The sequence below is a fragment of the Aythya fuligula genome, chromosome 4 (assembly GCF_009819795.1).
Source record: "Aythya fuligula isolate bAytFul2 chromosome 4, bAytFul2.pri, whole genome shotgun sequence".
NCBI classification, from domain to species: Eukaryota; Metazoa; Chordata; class Aves; order Anseriformes; family Anatidae; genus Aythya; species Aythya fuligula.
The window spans coordinates 72,242,235-72,249,613 of record NC_045562.1 but is presented as its reverse complement, the minus strand read 5'-3'; the positions used below and the strand labels follow the sequence as shown (position 1 = coordinate 72,249,613).

The 7,379-nt window shown below is 38.8% G+C and overlaps 1 pseudogene; it reads right to left on the bottom strand.

Annotated features, from left to right (window-relative positions):
• Positions 1-1,458: 1,458 nt before the first annotated feature.
• Positions 1,459-3,081, bottom strand: LOC116488936 (annotated as a pseudogene).
• Between the last annotated feature and the right edge of the window lie 4,298 nt (positions 3,082-7,379).

Sequence of the window (7,379 nt, the reverse complement as noted above, 5' to 3'; positions counted from 1 at the left end):
TCTAGGCTGCTCTCCAGCGTCTCATCGCCCAGTCTGTACATGCAGCCAGGGTTTCCCCGTCCCAGGTGCAGGACCCGGCACTTGCTCTTATTGAACTTCATGCGGTTGGTGATCGCCCAGCTCTCCAACCTGTCCAGATCCCTCTGCAAGGCCTTTACGCCCTCATTTGAGTCCACAACTCCTCCAAGTTTGGTGTCATCAGCAAACTTGCTCAAAATACCCTCTATTCCTACATCCAGATCGTTTATAAAAATATTGAAAAGTACCGGCCCTAAAATGGAGCCTTGAGGGACCCCACTGGTGACCGCCCGCCAGCCTGACGCAGCTCCATTTACCATAACCCTTTGGGCCCTGCCCGTTAGCCAATTGCTCACTAGCCAATTCAATTTATAAATTGTGGAGTAACTTCAAACCTCCTAGTCTCATTTAATTCCCTCCTGATTATTCTTGTTCCAAGTATGTAAAGTTGTTCTCTCCAGAGTGTTTGGTTCCTTGCAAGACAGCTAGCTGACAAGGTGGTTCTGACCTAACTGGGATTTTCAGAGAAGATACTGGAAGGGAAACAATAATGAAAAAATATGAAATGTTTCAAATACTTATATTTTTATTTTGTTCTGCTTTGATAAATTAAACAAAAATAAATAAATAAATAAATAAAATAGAAGTGCCAGCATTTTTCAAAAATTAAATCTACTTGTCATTTTCAAACTGATCATGATAATTGGCGGTTACCCTTCTCTCCTTAAGTATTTTTCTAGGCTGCAGTCCAACTTATGATTCCGGTATGGCACATGAAATGCATCATCTGCAGTAGAATGGAGGCTGTGGTGATGAAGTGCCTTCAATTTTCCCCGTAATATTCTCATAGAAGACTGATGAATAAGACCCTCAGAAACAATTACAATGAGGGATATCCATCAACAGTTAAGACTGACCTTTCTTTTTCTCTATTTCCTTTGCTTTCCCTTTTTTCTCTTTTCCTTTGTCTTTTTGTCTTTTCCTTCCCCCCACACCCTCAGAAGTCTTTTTCTAGGTCAGTTTGACTTAATTTCTAGAGTTTTAAGCATCTTTTCTTAGGGAAACCAAAAACTTCAATGAGACCAGATGATTTAAGACAGACAATTGTGAAGGCAGCATTTGACATGGCTTATAAAGTGTCAAATTTTATTTGATAATTCCTTACACCAGTCTTCCCTTGATTGCTAAAATGGGCAAATCCCATTTTAACTTTTTTTTTTTTTTCATAATAGAAGTGCAGTGCTATGATAATTATTACGAAATCTCTGCATTTCTTACTTTTTTTCAGAGGAATAAAAAAGTAACAAAACATTTTCATCATGTGGACATTGGTCAGATTCTATGCAAGCATGGAAGACAGAAGGAAGGTGAATATAATTCATAGAAAATCAATGGAATGATGTAAGGAAGTAAGTCACTACAGACTACTTTTCCTTTTCTTCATCTCTGTAATGAATCATTTAATCAGTCGTTATGTTCTGGCATTTCTAAGCCAGCCTCTTTGCAAGGAGGGAAAAGTTTCTCTTGTGGAGTACAATCCTTTGGCATTACTTGTAGTAAGTAAAGCCTTTTACTTTCCATTAACACACACAGTGACTTGACCCCTTGTACAGGATGACAGAAGTACTTTCCCAAACACTTAGCTGCAGTCTGCTTAGCAGCTGGACTTTTGCTGTGAGTTTTCTCCAGGTTTTGTGGAGTCCTGTGAAGAATGCAAGGTGATCTTCTTGGTACTTTACTGGCAGGACTGAGTAGCTTCTGTGCAGATTTATGAGTGTTTTTCTAGGAGTCTGACACAGAGTCAGCTCTTCTAAGTTTAAAGAATTTTTTCTTGTTCTCCTCCTTCCAAATAAGTGCTTCTCTGCAGGGCTACACAGGTCAATAACTTCACTAAAAAAATAAAAAATAACAAATAATCTCTTTGGAGTCTGGACAGTGGGGCTCTTGGAGTGCAGCTTAATGCCTGCTAAATCCTGCTGAGTGCAGCTCTTCTCTTCTCGTCTGTGGTGGACTTGCTGTGAATTCTGTGAGATGGGGTGTGTCACAGAATAGAAAACATCAAAGTGGATCCTATTCAAAGACAGTTGTCTGATGCATGGACTTCTTCTTAAACCTGCTTTAATTATGACCTTCTCTGGAGACTCTTCTACAACACCAGCATCACAGCCTGGATCAGAAGACTGGCCTTTGATCTGCCTATGAAGTAGTCTCCTAGAGACCTGTTTATGTACTGGTGTTTCTGCAACTCTCTTGGGCAGTAACTTAAAATGATCTTTAGCACCTTCATCAGAGCATTTGCTTCTTAGGCCTTCCACAGCAGATACTGACTGGCTTCTAGGCATCTTCTTCATAGACCTTTTTGACAGTGAATGTATCCCTTCATTGAAGAGATTCCTCCTTACCTTTGTAACCTCTGGCACTGCTCCTTTCTACAAAAGCGTTTGTTGGGATTTCTCAGTGGCAAGGTAAGAACATGAGCTCTCTCTCCTTTCTGGTGGGAGTCTTGGCTATCTTGGGAATCTCAGTTTGGTGCAAGTTCTGTGACACTTCAATCATGCTCCTGTGTGGCTAATATATTATTCCTTCTCTTTTTGGCAGATTGGGTGTGCAGTTCCTCCAGCTGATCACCCTCAGTGAGTAGGCAAACAGCACTGGGAGTTAGGGCAGATGATAAAGACTCTGGATATCAAATCTCCTGAATCATCACTGAAGAAGTCTGAAGGCAGAACAGATGCCAGCTTCGGTGGTATTTGTGTACCCAGACTGTAGTGAAGGTTTCCAAAGGTCCTCAGTATAGAATTCATATACAATTCCAGTATTTCCTCTAGAAACTTCGTAAGATAATCTGGGTCTTCAGTCAAACACAAAATGTGCAGCATATCTGTCATCTCTTCTAACAGATGCTCCATTTCATGAGTGTTTTGTAGTGAAGGGCACTGAAGACATAATTCAAGGTGCAAAAATACCTGAAGTTGACTCTCTGACTTTGGTTTCCTTCTCTGAGTCATGCTGTTGTCTAAGCATTTTGCTTGTCTTCAGGAGATGGCTTCTGACTCTTTCCATATTAATATTATTATTATTAATACTATTTCCTGGCCCAGCTGTGGCAAATATTTAACTCAATTTTCTTTGGTACAGCTCAGATAGACTTTCTGAGAGTTCCAATTCAGATTGGTCTGCATTGTCCTTCTCATTAGCACAAGAAACCAGCAGGAGCCTGAATGACTCCATCAGATCAGAGCCTGCTCCACAAACATTTGGTGAATGACACCATGCTTCAAGCACTGAAGGATGCCAGTGCCCTGTAGTAGACAGCTCCTGTTGGACCCACTGTAGCACAGCAGTTTCTTCTGTGCTAGCTAGAGAATCCTCTGTTGACATGTTAATTTTACTCAACACACTATGCAAAATGTCTATTAAGATGTTTCTGTGGTGGCTCCAACATTGCACTAAGATTTCAGATGGCAAAATGGTGAGTCCTATTTGATAGAGTAGTTCAAACAGTGTCCAGTATCCAACACGTTCTGGGGATTTGATCACCTGCTACCACTACCCAGCAGAGCATGACCGTCTGGTCTGCCAGTAGCTCCTGGACGCTCCAGGGCAGGAGCTTCTCTGCCACCTCCTGGGCTGTGAGCGGCTCTGGCGGGGCAGTAGTGGCACTACCGGACACAGAGTGCTGCAGCTCCAAGCTGGATTGGGGACAGGGCAAGAAGAGGAACACGGGTTGGCAAAACCCTCAGGGGCAGGCCTGGCCGGCCCTGCAGCTGCCACAGAGGGGCTTGCCACCGCCCTGCAAGGCCCCTCCATGGCTACCAAGCAAGTCGAGGAAGCAGATGGCCCAGAGCAGGCAGGACAGGCCGAAGCAGCAGCCCAGGTGGTTGAGAAGGTGCAGGGCACCCAGCCGTAGCCATGCCCCCAGGCCTGGGCTGACGGTGTCAAGCAGCAACACAGCACTGGGTGAGCACAACATGGCAGCAGCCCCTCACAGCACAGCGGCCCCTCATGGCATGACCACCATTATGTGCTTGGCCGCTGAGAAGAATGGAGGGATGAGCTCAGCTCATGTAATATAATTGCGGAATTGAGCAAACAGCTATTTGTGGCTCCTTTACAGCAGTTGATTTGAGATAGTGATCTTTCATCCAAGCATGGATGTTATTCAGTCATGGTTGGTTAGTTCTGTAATTGGCAAAATCCTCCGCTAAAAGCAATTTCTTATCTGTTCTTGTACTCCTTCATTTGTTTTGATAGATATATAGACAGATTTTCATTTGTGTTCATTTACCTTTTATTTGTATACTGTGGTCTTCTTGGACTCATAATGATTCTGTTTAACTGTTATTTTAATATAATTAACCTCTAATTTCAAAATATCTGACTTTTCAAATCAGACCATATTTTGTGGGTACTTAGTACATGTGCTTACATTTCTTACTTTTCAATTGTTAATTTTCACACCTACTCAATTACCTACAGTGGCAGCGATGATTCTAAGCTTTTTTTTTTTTTTTTTTTTTTTTTTTTTTTTTACCAAAACACATTGCCATATTTTAAACTACTTTTAATTTGAATTAATTAAATTGGTCTTGCCTTAGAGATTTCTACAAATGTCATTAATATGACAAGTGAATTATATTTTCTGAAATACTGTAATTCTTCTCTGAATTCTTTTCAATAAGTAACTTTTATTATTGTTGTTGTTTAAGCTGCATTATTTGTAAATCACACAGGAGAACTGAACTGTTTCCTAGGCAAAGCAAACTTGCTTCATGATTCTTATGGGCATCAGTGAAGGAGAAACAGAAGTGAGAAACAACTGTTGCAAAAATTCTGGAGCAGATCTTCCTAGATTTTTCAGAGTGACCACTGCCTTTTGGAAATAATGAAAATGTACTTTCAGCTTTCTTACTTTTATTACAAAAAAGTCAAAGAGCAGACTCAGTGCTAAGCATATTTGATTTATTTGTTTCTTTCAGGAGATTGGTGAGTAGTGGTTTAACTTGAGAGAAATTAATCAGCTTAGAATGTACTTAGGCTGGATCTTAAAAAAATAAATATTAAAAAAAAAAAAAAAAGTATGACTATTACAGTTATTCCAAAGGAAATTCCTGAAGTGCTTGTCTGGATCCTCAGTATTCCCACTATAGACACACTCTTTCTGGGCTGCATTGTTTTCTTAAACAATTACATACAGCACAGGTAGAGATATGATCAGGCTGCACAGGGACAGATGTTCGTCAAGAGCCATGTACTTCCAATGTACAATCAATATCTATGCAGAAAAGCTGAGTGTCTGAGACATGAATGGACCAGAGAATATTATCCCTATCTTAGAAGTATAACTGGATTCACAAAAGCATAACTTTTAATATTTTTCAGGCTCCCAAGTGGATAAAATTAGATTTCAATGAAGGTGAATCTTTCCTTCTGTGTACTTAATTGCAAAGTATACGGATTCTTTGCAGCATAAATTAAATGCCCTTCTTAATATACTGTTGCCCATAAATTCCAGTGTAATAATACTTTATGGATATTCCTCTCATGCTTTCATATTGGCATAATTCAATTTCCAGGCAGGTCTTTCCAAATCCTAATATTTCTAAGCATAGTTTTTTCTTAAAGAAGTCAGTCCATGTTCACAAATTTACTAAGGCGCAGACACATGCACTGCTGCAGTTCGGCTCTCAGACTGTGCTTTATAATGCTGAGCTAGCGCCTAGGTTATTCACACACTGCTTAAGGAGAATAAGGGCTTTCAGGAGAGTTTACATCATTGACGCACAGAGCAAGAAGCTGTCTATGGGAAAGAGTCAGGAAGATAATGTTTTATATCTTGTCTCTGTTACAGATATGGTTGTTGACCTGCAAATAGAGTAAGATGTCTGTGTGAAAACAGAAGTCACAGACTTAATAGTTCATCTTTCTCAAACACAGCCCAATTTTTTTGTTTGTTTGTTTTTGTTTTTGTTTCGAGTGAGGCAATACGTCTGCTTATAAAGTGGCTGGAGGAGTGGAGGAGGATGTGGTAAAAGTGTTATCCACTTTTTGTGTACCAGCCCAAGGCTGGAGGAACCTGCCTAGGAGTCCAAGATGCCAGGTGGCAAAAGAATTCAAAGCAACAGGAATTATAAAAATAATGAGACAGTTCACAGAAATGGTTTGGACCCTGGGAAAATTTCCTTTATAATTAAAAAATATTTCCTTTATAATTTTCCTTTATAATCATAATTATAATTTGATGTGATATCCCCTTGGGAAATATATACATCTAGAATAAGGAAATATCAGATCTCAGACATCTCCCAACACTGTTTTTACACTGGTCTCAATTTCTTTACGCATGAATCTTGCAGAACTATTTATTACCACTATTCATACCTCCTCAAGATCTGTAAAAAAAGGATCTTGAAATACAATTTGTCATCTGGGTCTGACCAGTTAGATCTAAGGATATACACTAGACATATATATATATATATAAAAATATATATAAAAATATATATATAAAAAAATATATAAAAATATTATATATATATATATATATACATATATATATATATACACATATATATATATATGTTTTTTTTTTTTTTTTTTCAAAGCAGGAAGCGGAATAATCAAACAAAACCAAAACCAAAACCCACCCAGATGTCATCAATTTTCTACTTTAAAATTAAATATTTCTCTGTAGTTAACTGTTTGCTGTAAAAATATATTTATTTTTGTAGCTTCTCCCATTAATAATTGCTTTGGTGTATTCCTGAAGTGAAAACAGTGCAGGCTTCATAGAACAATTGCTCTTTGTAGATGAAGGTTAAACTACCAGTGTAGAATTGTTTCTTACACAGTGGGAAAGGTGAAAGACTATAAAGTATGCTTCCTGTCAACAAGACAGCTTTAAAGCTTCTTGACTCTATATGAATCCCTTGAATTGATAGTTTCGGAGCATGGCTTATGCATCATAGCACTCAGTGCAGTTATAAAACCAGCAGATCCTTGTTATTTATGCAGAAAATCTGGAGAATGCAATTTTTCAAAGTATTTCTGAATAAATGATGCCACACTTGTGATGCACTGGAGCTTGATTTTCACATGGTAGTACACAGTCATCAAAAAAGAGCATCCTTCTGAGGGCTTTGTTTATATCTTAGAGAATGTGGAAGGAGGAAAATCCACCAAATCTCAGAACATACAAACCAAAATGTTTCCAGCATGAATAGAAAAGTTAAGGACTTGTAGGTATCTGCTGCTATTATCTACAACAAATAAGTTGATTTCCATTACATACAAGCAATTTTAATGATGTTATTGGAGTTTCTTCTCATTTACACTGATTGTACACCTTTGGTAGTTAGAAA